Genomic DNA, 13,176 nt, shown 5'->3' on the forward strand with positions numbered 1-13,176 from the left:
TGCTTGCACCATACGATAGCTTTGCCATCTGACAGCCGATGATGAACAGCACCTCTTCAAGACGACATGGGCGACGCGAGTGGTAGAAAAGATTCGCGACACGTGTATGCGCATTTCAGCAAGTTCTTTAAAATGCAATATTTTATTTGGTTGGCCTGTTCGCGAAACTTATTCCAACTGTGTATGAAGGAAAATGTCTTGCCTATATGATGCATTGGCCTCGGTTTCTGGTCGTTCTCACGCATTTGAGGCAAGAAATCTATTTGTAACTAGTCTCAAAGCGTGGAAGGCTAAGATAATTTGTTGCAGTAAACGAAAGCGTTTGGACAGCGCCGAATAGATACAGTAAAAAATAGAGTGGAATAAGCGCTGATTTTCAAAAAAATCTTGTGTTGAGTATCAATGGAATATATGTGCAAGTTTTTTTTTTTTATGAGGCACCGCAACTACAAAGTGCTGCTATGGTATCAAAATCTTTGAGGATGCTTAAGCTTCGCACGTAAGAGTGGAACGCCATAGTATGAGCACACTGCGCTTGCACGGGCGGCAGCACAAACACAGCGACGTTCAGCGCCAACGCGGCCGTTTCCTCGTCTCTGGGGTAATACCGTCCCGTCCCAGACCTCATGCTCGGCTGCTTCTCTAAGCATGATGTCTATTCTGCGTGCGTTCCTCTGCATCTGCGGGGTGTTTTCATACCGTCGAAGGTTTGGATAATTTTTTAAGGGAAGCAAACATCGATATACGCAAGCTTTCCTACGAGGCAGGTCAGGTACATAATCTCAAGGAACTTTTCCCTGCGGACGCAAGCGTGGTGAAAGGTCGGTGTGTGTGCCAGCCTTGCTGGTCATCCATCTTTAGAAAGTGGAACTGGTCGCAATTTTTAAACGTAATCCAGCTGCTCAAATCGACTGCTATAATCACAAAACCTCTACCCAAGTTCTCATCTTAGAGACAAAATGAACGTGTGACACTGCGTCGGACTGCATTATCTAATTTTTCAGTTTCGGACACTTGCGACACTCCAACGTCAGGCTTGGTGCTCCTATTTTATATAGTGAGCGAAAACGGAGTAGATGTAAAAATAGCAATTATTCTAATGTGCTTCGTATTTTCGGAATATTCCAAAAGTTCTTTTCGATATTTTGGTAGGGCCTTTTTTTTCCACTTAGTTATATGGAACTATCTCAAACTTCAAGTCACTAAAAACTGCAGAAATAAAATTTTACACCCAGTTGGAAAGATATTAAAAGGGCATATGTTGTATTGATTTGTCATGCAAGTATGTCTAACATTGGGCCGAAACCTCGAACAGTCGTTTCTTTTATGGATTGATGCTCTCGTAACAGGTCACCTTTTTTCTAATGTCACAACTTACCTTACTGCGATTCTTTCATCCACAAGTACTCCGGAAAAACAAGGTCCTCGACGGCTTGCACTCCAAGAGAGTTATAAAATCGACATAAGCCTAAGAGCATAAGAAAGCTGTTATAGCTGTAATGATCTCCACTCGAACGTCTGTTGTGCTTCCGGAAACGTGCACGCAGCTCGCGCAGTGTCTCTACGTAGGAGAACTTGCGGCGATACAAGTGCCACCTTTTCATGACGTGCGAAACCACATTGTGTTGACGTAGGTTCAACAAGTTAAAGGGTACGTATTTAGGCATGTCGCAAGAGATGGTTGCTGCTTTGGCAAGAAGCACGCCCGTAGAAGCATGTACGTGTTTGTTGAATCTTTTACCCAAAATAAAAAAAAAAACAATAAGCTAAGCGCCACGTCGATCAACCCATCCGGAACAGATACAATGCTATGATTCAGCTTCAGCTCTTTCTCAAACGCACAAACATTCTGTCGCATCGTCTGCGAAATAAAGTATACCACATCCCAGAAAAAGAAATATACAACTACTATCAAAGAAAGCTGGCAACCATAGGACCACCGCTCCCTCCCGGAACAGTGTCGCCAGATTGTCTTGACGCCGGAAAATAGAGGCGTCTTAGTGTGAATGACTTAACTTTTTATTCCGCGAAGTCGTGTAAAGCCGCCTAAAACAATTAGGATAAAACATCGTTGATCCCTCCGTCATGGGAATCGGTATAACACCAAAAGTAAAACGTGTCGTCACAGAAGTAGTCGATCGCATTGGTCGTCTTTGTTTGCATTGGTATACGAGAGTTTGTATAATGCTTATTATTGTTTGGCAGATACAGCACTCCTTGATGTAGATGCACACACGTTGAAGCCTAGATGTACAATTCCGTACCGACCACTAACGCCCATGATCACGATTTAACCTTTGCGGTCGCTGATGTTCTTAACATAATCGTGGACACCGCATATGGGTGAATTCCACGCAAACATGACATCAACAAGCACATAACCACTGATATAGTGTACTAGAATATTAACCACTGATACTCAATATACACTCCTTCAAAGCCTCGTAAAACGCGAATAGAAACACAACGTGCGTCGTGTCTTCCCTCCAGGCTGACTGTTAACTCTCACAGGGCGAGCGGGGAACGGGTGCGACAGCCGGCGAGCGGCGGCGAGGTATTTTAGGGGCGAAGCTCCTTAAAGCGGTACCCTTTCGTCCCCGTCGTAGTGCGTAACCAGTCTTAACGCTAGTACCAGATCTTGACCTCCAAGGTGGTGCCGGTGGGAGATTTCTTCTGTGCGTTGTTGAACAATAAAAATTCGCAGCGTGCGCGTTAACTAAAAGCCGAATTCTTCTGTCTCTCATTCCCCATTAGCAGCCATAGGCATGTTCCAGTAGGAAACGTTAGTAGAAGTAGAAGTGTAAGTGTTAGCTAAAAGCCGACTTCTTCTGTCTCTCATTCCCATTAGCAGCCATTGCTTACCTCCAAGGTAGTGCCTGGTGAGATTTCTTCTGTGCGTGAATTAACAATAAAAATTTTGTTCAAAACGCCATTGATTGATGAAATAAACCAACGAAAGACGCCAGATGTTCTCTAAAAGCAAAACGAAAAACGCCAGATATTTCTAAAGCAAAACGAAAACACGCCAGCTGCTTAACGAAAGACGCCAGATGTTTCTCCTCTCCTACGGTCCCCCGATGAGCGCAGGCAGCGTCGCGAGGCAGCGTCGCGGCAGCGTCTTGATTGAAAAAACCGACCGCTCGCGCTGCGCAACCGTTCACTGACCACCTCGTATATATAGGCACTGGATTTTGACCTCCAAGGTAGTGCGTGTGTGCGATTTCTCCTGTGCGTGATTAAAAAATGAAAATTCACAGCGTACATGTACAATTAAAGTGAGCTGCAAGTCGTCATAACTCTCATAGAACCTTTAGTATAAACGCGCCCGATCTCACGTCGGTGATGATGTACTGGGCAGAATTCACGGAAGATTCACGGTTTACCGATGAACCTCCGCAGCTTCGCCCACTCATCATCATTCACTCCGTGGATATGCTGCGATTTTTTTCCATATGTGTGGATGCTATGGGCGAGGCTTAAGGGCGCCTCGATGCGCGTTTTGTCTGGTTTAGGATGACGACATCTCCGGCGTCTACTGCGGCGCGACTGCCATATTTGAGCCCACGGCGTCTTACCTGCGCCTCACCGCTCTACGGCGGCTGCGCTAAGAGGCACGAGACGCGAGGCAAGAAATGGGGTCGCGGTGGCATCAGCCCCATCAAAGAATGCAATACCTTAGGGGAGCGCACGTATTCTAGTACACTAGAAGCGCACATATCGAGGCACACTACGATGCTTGGGCTAAATCGGACACCTCGCGGTGTGTTAAACCGTTGACGAAATTACACTTCTATTGGAAAGGCGCCAAACAGGGCGGTAATAGCAACGGCGCGTTTTTTTTTTCTCGAGCCTGGCGGCACACATGTCAACGTCGCGTTATAAAGGGGACGCTGATAGCATTCATCCATCCACCCATGAACACTGTAAGAAGAAAGTGTGAAAGATGAAAGGCGCGTTCATGTAGCCTCTGCAATGTGTTTAGCGGTAGCTCTATGGGCTAAACGCCCGCCAGCCACCGTCGGGGACCGGGTGGTCATGGGTACCGTCAATGCAACATTTCCTTATAATGTCTTTTCTTTGCCATCCGATGGCGTTCAGTTTGCTGAGGTATTTCCGCGACGGAAATACGTCATGAAAGTCTTGGTGGACCCCGGCACAAAAACATTTCCTGTTAAAAAAGTTACACCAAACACAACTATCGGTTACTTAGCACTGATCCACAGCAAATGGTTCTTCCGCTATGAAATGAGAGACAACCATCGTGAAAGTTCCGATACATAAAGGTGTGCGTACACCATACCATAGCTTTGCCATCTGACAGCCGGTGAGGAACACCACCTCTTGAAGACGACATGGGCGACGCGGGGGGTAGAAAAACTTTGCGACCCCTGTATGGATATTTCAGCAAGTTTTTTAAAATGTTATATATTACTTGGATGGCCTGTTCGCGAAATTCATTCCAAGTGCGTATAGAGGAAAACTTCTTGCCCATATAATGCAGTGGCCTCGCTTTTTGGCCCTCCTCGCGCATTTCAGGCAAGAAATCTAGTCTTTACCACTCTAAAGCGTGGATGCGTGAAAGAATTTGTTGTAGTAAACGAAAGCGGTTGGAGAGCGCCGAATAAATACAGTAAAAGATACATGGGAAAAAGCGCTGATTTTCAAAAAAAACCTTGTGTTGAAAATGCATGGAGTTTATATGCAATTTTTTTTTTGTTATGGGGCACAGCAACCAGATGATGCTGCTATGAATGCCGGTCACGCTTTATATGCTGCCGACATTGCAATCTGGTGTCTCTGAGGACCGGAGGCGGCTGTCGAACAAGCCCTACTGGAGGCTCTGGACGTTACAGAGTCTTTCCAGGAAGGTACGGGACTGGCAATTTCGCTGAAAACGTCGGAGCTCCTGTTGCACAGACAGGCTAGGCAAGGTGCTAGGGAACTGACCCCACTCGATCAGGTGTCCATTAGAGTTTGCACGAAGGATAGTCGCGCAATTCCTAGAGTCGACTATATGAGAATTCTACGGCTTTTATTAGACTCTAAGGAATGCGACGCAAAGACTATAGTCCATTTCACCACAAATACGGAGAACAATCTGAGATTATTTCTACGGGTGTCGAACAAAGGGCGGCATAGGCGAGGATATCCTCCTTAGAGCTCACCATGCTTTCCTCGTGAGCCATATCATTTACATAGTTGCGGCTCTCAATTGGCGGACACCAATTAGCTCAGACCTGGTCTGGTTTCCAGCTCATTAGCGCCGCTTGGTCAGCCCAATGGGCTGCAATCCTAACAAACAAGCTCACCCTGCTCTGTGAGATCCCACATACCGCACACCAGATCAGAAAGTGCTCCGGGATGACTGCGGCTCCTATAGAAACCCAGTTACTACTTTTCGCGAAATGACCTCACACTATAGGGACGGCAACAGGTGCTTACTCCCATCCCTGCCTCCATCATTAGCTGAGCCGAGCTCAGGCAATTCCATTAGGAATGATTCAAACCACATCCTTTTCCATACCTTTTGTGCTTAACACAACTGACGGAGATTTTCCCACAGTATGTAAACGTTGTGCACACACTCCGAGCCGATTTGATGGTTTGCTTGTCCTGTGCTCAAGCCAGAGCGCTTCGGATCTCAACAGTCAGGAGTACTCGAGTGGGCGAACAACGAGTTTCTGTCTTGCTTGCCTCGCCACAGTGCTCTAGTGGTTATGGCGCTCGACTGCTGACTTGAAGGTCGCGGGATCGAATCCCGGCCGCGGCGGCTGCATTTTCGATGGAGGCGAAAATGTTTGAGGCTCGTGTACATAGATTTAGGTGCAGGTTAAAGAACCTCAGCCCTCCTTCTTCTCATTAAAAGCATCTTCTTCTTCTTAAAGAACCTCAGGTGGTCGAAATTTCCGGAGCCCTCCACTACGGCGTCTCTCACAATCATATCGTGGTTTTGGGACGTTTAATCCGAGATATTATTAGTATTGACGAGTTAAGTTCTCCAAGATGAACTCCTGGCCGTCCGGAGAGCTCACAACATCGGGAAAGCCTTTACCTACTGGTGACTATATGGGGGGAGAACCGACTTCGTCTGGGAGCCTTCGCCCTCGGGCTCTATTTTTTCTAGACCAAAATAAAGTTCCTCCGATGCCATGACATGTACGTATAGATAATAAAATCGACTGATTTGACTACACTGAATAAAAAGTACGCTCAGAGTATACGCGCTTCAGAGAAGGAGATTTCGCAATGATCTGATATTTAGTAAAGCATTCTCATCTCCAAGAACTGAGATAGTGCACCACGGTTTACGTGTCTATTTGCATATCGGGAGGAAGCGCTAAGTGATGACTCAACAAAGCGAATATATTCCTTGCATTGCCTGCAGATCAGTTAACAATGCTTTGATAATTAGGCATGTATTCACAAAGGAAACTTGCGTGTTTCATTCAGCGCATCAAATTCTTTCGCGTATTGTGTCTCAATCTGTACCTCCTTCTTTAAGTGATTCTTTAAATGCTTCTAGGTGGACACTTCGACCATGCTGCGAGAAAAGGTGCGTGCTTTTGCGTACAATTTACCGCTGCAAACTCAGCCAGTGTGCCTACTGCAAGTACAGTCGCGAAGTGCCTACTACGCCATTATTCATTATTTTGCAAAGTACGCGTCCTTATGTCAATAGATGAAGCTATGTAGCAGAACAAACTGTTGACGCTGTGGCTAATGATGGTGATGAATATACCTGAGCCCTTTCTAATGGGCGGAAAGCTTTTAGCCGCACACTCGTTAAGCACTTCACATGGTGTGACGCCTGGCGAGACTCAATGTATAGCAGTTTCAATGTATAGCAGTTTCACACAATGTATAGCAGTTTCAAGCACTGGCGTGGCTCTGTGCTGGGACATCTGGCCACTACGCAGAATTCCTGGGTTCAATTCCAAATCGAACCACCGCTTTGTATTTGCTATATCTATTGCGTTTTTTCCACCATCGACAACGCCGCCCACGCATGTCACGGGAAATTTTAAGACACGAGCTCTTTCTCGTAACTGCGTTAAAATATCAAGCTTTGTCCTGCCGTCACTCAGCCAGATTCCGGATCAGCAAGGTAAACGCGCTTAGGTTTTGAAAGCGTGATCGGAGAAGTGACCAGGCAGAGGTCGCAAATATCACAGTAGAATCTTACGTACCGCGGGTAACGGGAGAAAACCATGATATCTAATTATCAGCAATGCCATCGCGAGAGGCTCCTCGTAAATTTGGACAACCTTGGGTTCTTTAACGTTCAAATAAGTATATGCAAATGGACATTCTCACATTTCACTCCAATCCCAATGCGGCCTCCATGGGCGGGAGTTGAACCCGCGTCCTCGAGGGTAGCTGTGTGATACCTTTCCAACCATGTTACCAAGGCGGATATTAGAGACAGTTTCCCGTTCAGGTGCCTTGCGAGTCAATTTGGACACATATCAGCCGAAAGCGAAGCAGTGACCTAGGAAGGCGAACACGTAAACTCGCGGTAGTGTTCCTGAGATGGCTCTGCACCTCGTTGTGCCCATTGAAGCGGTGAACTCGCAGCCGCCCATTTAGGCATATGTGCACGATGGGCCTACGTGGGTTTTTTTAGCAGCGCTCTTATGCTCGAGGTTTGCCGTGTGCCCCAGGTAGAAAATGGTTATCATCATTTACAGGCACGCGATCAGTTCACTGTCATCCTCTGCTTCGCTCCCAGAACAGGTGCATCCATTTGTCCGACATGAGATACACTGACACTGATGGGCGAGAGAAGTACTACAGAGGGAAAGAAAGAAAGAGAAAGATAGGGAAAGAAGAACTGCCTCGGAAGCGTCGCCACGTCTGCGCGCATTCGAAGGCTGCGACATCTCAAATTCTTTTGTGTATATTCTTCGTATATACACGGAGGCGACCTACCCAGAATACCCCCTGGAAACGCATTATCTAGTATTAAAGAGCTTCGGTATAAAATGTGACTACGAGTTTACACACAAATCGGTGGTTACCAGCGCCCACCAGCGATATAACGCTAACGCGACTCTAAACTTTTTCTTGAACGCTCTCACACTCTCGCTGACACGACAGTGTGAGAGCGTTCCTTTAAGGCTTGATGCTTTCGAAGCAACCCAATTATTTTAAATGTCACAACTTAGCTGCCTTTAGATGCGGTCACGCAATAGAGGTCGGTAAAAGAAGAAGCCAATCGAATGCTTGCACTCCAAGAACTGTAAAAAATCAACGCCAGCATAAGAGCCTTGGCAGGTGCCATCAGATAACTCATGCGTGCCCGAAAATTTCTGTGCAGGTCACACAGCTTCTGCATTTCAGAGAACTCACGGCGATATCAGAGCCACCTAGTTATGACGTACGAGTCTTCATTGTAGCGCCATGGAATAATCAAGTTCCAGTCCACGTGTTTAAGCGTGTTGCCAGTAAAGGTCACTGTTCTCGCAAGAAGCACGTTTTCAGTAGCTTGCACATGTTTAAACTTTCTGTAAACAATAAAATCATCAGTCAAGCGCTCCGTGGGTCCACTCATGCGCGCTAGATACGCTGTTACGATTCAGTAGCACGTATCTTTCCATCGCATATACATTCTGCCGCGTCTTCTGTCGAATTAGGAATGTCATACCCCATAAGAAACAATATACAGCATCAAAAAAGCCGCGAACCTAGGATCATCCTCTCCCTATCACAACAGTGGCGCCAGGTTTTCATAACGCCGGAGATTAGAGGCGCGTAATTTGGAACGATATCACCTTTTGTTCAGCGAAGTCAATGAAGCCACACAAAAGCAATTCAGACAAAATATTTACGCAGTGCCCAGCCATAGGTTACCCAAAACTCATCAACAGGTTGAAAGCTTCTTCTGACATAGAATGAACCGCGACAATTGTGAAAGTTCCCATACACAAAGGTGCGCCTGCACCGTACTATAGCCCTACCATCTGTTCGTCGATTAGGATGACCACCTCGTGGAAATGACATCGGCTACGCGAGTGTTTGAAGAGTTCGTCACCAGTGTATGCACATTTCAGCAACTTCGGAAAAATATCATTTTACTTGGATGGCTTCTTCGCTAAAGTCGTTCCAACTGCGTATCATGGAAAATAGCTTGCCTACATGAGGTCATGGCCTCGCTTTGTGGCCGTCCTCAGGCATTTCACACAAGAAACCTAGCCGATACGAGTCTACAAGCGTGAGAAATTTCGATCTATTAAGCAACAGCGGTGTGGACGGCGCCGAATGGACAGAGGGATAAATTGAGTGGAAAGATTGCTGATTTCAGAACGTTTCGTTATGAGAGTGAGTGAGATACATGCAAGAGTTTTGTCAAGACGCACCCCAACCACAAGTTACTGCTATCATATCAAAATCATTGAGCGCGCTTAAGCTTCGCATTAAAGAGTGGAACGTCACAGTATACTCGGGCCCCATAGACACCACATTCTCATTCGCTCGCCGTGAGTAGCTTCTGGGTGGACATCTTGACCATGCTGCGAGGAAAGAAGCTTGTTTGCGCGTACAATTTACCGCTGTAAACTCACCCAGTGTGTCTACTGCCAATAGAGTCGCGAAGTGAACATTACGCCATTATTCTTCGCTTTGCAATGTACGCGTCATTATGGCAATAGGCGCACCTTTTTTGCTGTATATATTGTTGACGCTATGGCTAATTATGGGGGTGACGAATATGGCTGAGCACTTTCTAATGGGTGAACAGCTTTAAGCCACACACTCGTTAAACAATTCGCATGGTGTGATGCGTGGAGAGATTCATGGCTTGTTTCATGCAATGTCTGGTCTGTTCGCCCAACATGATGCCTGTGTAGGGTATTTTTCCAAAGCAGTTTCAAACACAGGCGTGGCTCTATGATTAAACATGTCGCCGCTACGCAGAATGCCTGTGTTCAATTCCAACTCGAACCATCGCTTTTTATATGTTACATCTATCGCGTGTTTTCCACCATGGACAACACCGCCGACGCCGCCACCAGAATTCTCGCACCACAGGCTTTTTAACGTAATGGCGTTAAAATATGATACCACGTCCTGCCGTCACTCAGACAGGTTGCAGATCAGCCAGGTAAATGCGCTGACATTGTGAAAAGCGTCCTCAAAAATGTGGATATTTGCGGATACTGAAGAAGGTCATTCGGAGAGGTGGACAGACGAGCCGACGAATGCAGCGTAGCGAAAAACGAGCGAACGAGCAAACTCCTGCAACTCCGCTAGCGTTCGCTGCGAACTCGTGCAGAACTGCAACGCCACAACTAAATATCCACCTCTAGGTGGTTTAGGGGCCCTTTAAAAAATTGAAGGCAAACAGCGTTTGTTCCTTGGCCGTCAAGCAAACACCATGGAGCTGAGTGTTAAATTCCTTAAATAAAACCAGAAAACAAGCGTCATACCGCATGATGGATGATAAGGCACCTATGAACAACGGGGAGAGCTTGACACGCGTTCCCGGTAAAGATAAGGTTGAAGGTACTGGGTTAGCCTTAAGTTGAAAGCGAGGTATTGCCTTAGCCGTCAGTCCACTTATTTGCACTTCACACGATGGCTTCGAATGACGTCAAACATCCATTCCTTCTACCCGCGTGTGTTTTCCGCTTTCATATTAAAAAGCAGACTCATGTAGCAACCTATTAAATTCATTCTTTGACCACCACGGGTAGGCCACGGGAACTGAATATGTCAGATGAGCACTGTGAGTACAGTGCTCGACGTAAGGAACAAATTAGATTTGCAGAAAATGGTCGCGGAACTAATCACGGTCTACCAGAGCGGCGACATGCGATTATCACAACATTTTCTCTAAGGTAATAAAAAATGATAACCCCGAATCAGCATGGGTTGTTATTCATACAGCTTCGCGGAAATTCACGATCGCAGAGCGGGATGGCGGCCGATTTTTGTACCTTTTTCTCCAGTGTTTAACGAGCTGCTTTGCCTCGGCATCTCGCCGTCTCCCGTTTCTCGCAGCAGTCTACGTCATGCTACCGCGGCGCCACCACACAACACCGAGGCAAGCGTCACCACGTTTGCGCGCATCCGAAGGCTGCGCGATCTCAAAATCTTTTGTGTATATTTTTCTTATATATACGGACGCGCATTGCCCAGAATACCGCAGGGAAACGCATTATCTAGCATTAAACAGCTTCGGTAGATATTGTGACTACAAGTTAACACACGAATCTATTGTTATAAGCGCCCACCTTTGTCAGAACGCTAAGGCGACTGTAAAATGTTTGTTGAACACTGTCACACTCTCGCGGGCACAAAGCCTGCGTTCCTTCTATAGAAAAAACGTGGGATATTAAGCAAATGGTATTTTACAATATAGGCATGCAGTCTCCCCTAGGTTTCATGGACCGTTCTCACATGTCTGTGAAGGTGACTGAACAACTGTTAAAATTAGACCATTCTGCTATGATGTCTTTATTGCATGTCTCGTGATTTATGAAACAGGCTGTTTTCTGATAAGACATTAGGACGTACTATTTCTCGCGCTTGAGCTCTATGAACGAAGCTTTATTTTGTTAAAACATCTTTGTGTGTCTCTGGAAGCGTGCCCACACAAGGGATTTCGTATTATACAAAAAACTACATGAATGAGCCATTGCCTTAGACGCCAGTGCTCTTGTTACTAAAGTAGTTTTCTTTTCAATATCTCATAAACTCCTCTTCTTTCAAAAAAAAAAAAAACGCCAAGTCTCAATAATCAGAAAAGAAGTCTACACTTTACTTCTAGCGACGCAGGTTTGAACTTATGCATAATAGTTGTCGTTGCCACGAACTATACGTTTGTGTTGTATGCGACTTACTGTGAGATATTTAACGCCTTACTTTAGTCAAAAGAGCATAGCTATAAGAAATATTGGCATAAAGATAAGCCCCTTGCAGCCGTAATAGTAAACAATAATTAATAATTAATCGCAATTTGAATCGCACCTTCAGTAGGAAGCATTTTCTTGTCCGGCTGAGATGTTTTTCGTGCGTTTCTTATTTCTTTTTTCTTTTTTACTTATGCTAACTCATTGTCTGTTTGATTTCAAGAATTTTGGAATAACGTCACGTGCCTGTTTGTTTCCTTCTTTTAAGCGCATATGCGAACAAACTTAGCGATTGTTTTCCCTCGTTATTTTTCTCTTTTTGTGCACTCATATATGCGCCACGCTGCCAAGATCTTGTAAAAGATCGCAGAGCTATAAATAAGTAAATAAATAAATAAATGATAAATATTTCGTCCTTTCCTCTCTTTTTTATCTTTTCTTCGTTACTGCAGTGCACAAGGCGCGTTAATATCACAAAGTGAAAGAAATGGCTCCGGCAGTAGTGCTTCACAAATTTCAAGTCCTCAGGCTGACAAATTTCATTGAATATAACGTCCGCACCTTTGTGTTCAAACAAATGAATAACGCACTATTTTATAGCTCAGTACCCCAATCTTATTTAACATATTCTAACACGACCAGCTTTGCGACAAACAGTCACTTCTTTAACGAACATGCATACTAATTACGGTGCATGAAGCGTTCTGCTTTCGTCTGTCCCTTTCTGAAACACAAGTCTATAACACATGAAAACACTTATAATTAACTAATTAAAGAAACAGCTAGCAGAATCTATTTTGTCAAGTACCAATTTGCAGTCTATTATTATCAGCGCACTCAATTATTTTTGTCCAAGTAAACCTTACTTCTTTGCAACTCCATAAATTGCAGCTTGACATCCGTGTTGTGAATTTTTTTCCAGTTATCCAATTATTATTTGTACCTCATGGGAGTTATACTATTTTTTGTTGTTGTCATGAATGTTCATTTTCATTTTTTACATTGTTTATTAATGTTTACCTTGACTCCCCTAGAACACTTCGTATATGCTTGTTCTTTGCACACCTTGTGCCCATATTTGTAATAAAAACCTTAAAAAGCAGCGATTGCTGAGCTAGCGGGACCTCCAGTCGTGTTCAACTTCGGCCACTTTTGGACCACAATAATGTTCTCACTCACTCCTTGCACGGAGTTTATGTTAGCCTTGGTAAGCTATTTTAATATGCACATTTGGAAAATGGGGTCCCGTTGTAGTCTGTAGCTTTGCATTCTCTTTGTATACACTAATATACTATATTATTTTTAGTGATTGCAACAAAACTGATTC

General features: G+C 45.0%; 1 long non-coding RNA gene across 1 annotated transcript in view; it reads right to left on the reverse strand.

The window, feature by feature from the left end:
* Window positions 1–1,553, reverse strand: part of LOC119402001 (uncharacterized) — a 91,852-nt gene extending 90,299 nt beyond the window's left edge. The window contains exon 1 of the long non-coding RNA XR_007417127.1: window positions 1,379–1,553. This is a non-coding gene — a long non-coding RNA (uncharacterized LOC119402001). The remainder of the gene's footprint in view (window positions 1–1,378) is intronic.
* Between the last annotated feature and the right edge of the window lie 11,623 nt (window positions 1,554–13,176).

The sequence above is a fragment of the Rhipicephalus sanguineus genome, chromosome 8 (assembly GCF_013339695.2).
Source record: "Rhipicephalus sanguineus isolate Rsan-2018 chromosome 8, BIME_Rsan_1.4, whole genome shotgun sequence".
Taxonomy (NCBI): domain Eukaryota; kingdom Metazoa; phylum Arthropoda; class Arachnida; order Ixodida; family Ixodidae; genus Rhipicephalus; species Rhipicephalus sanguineus.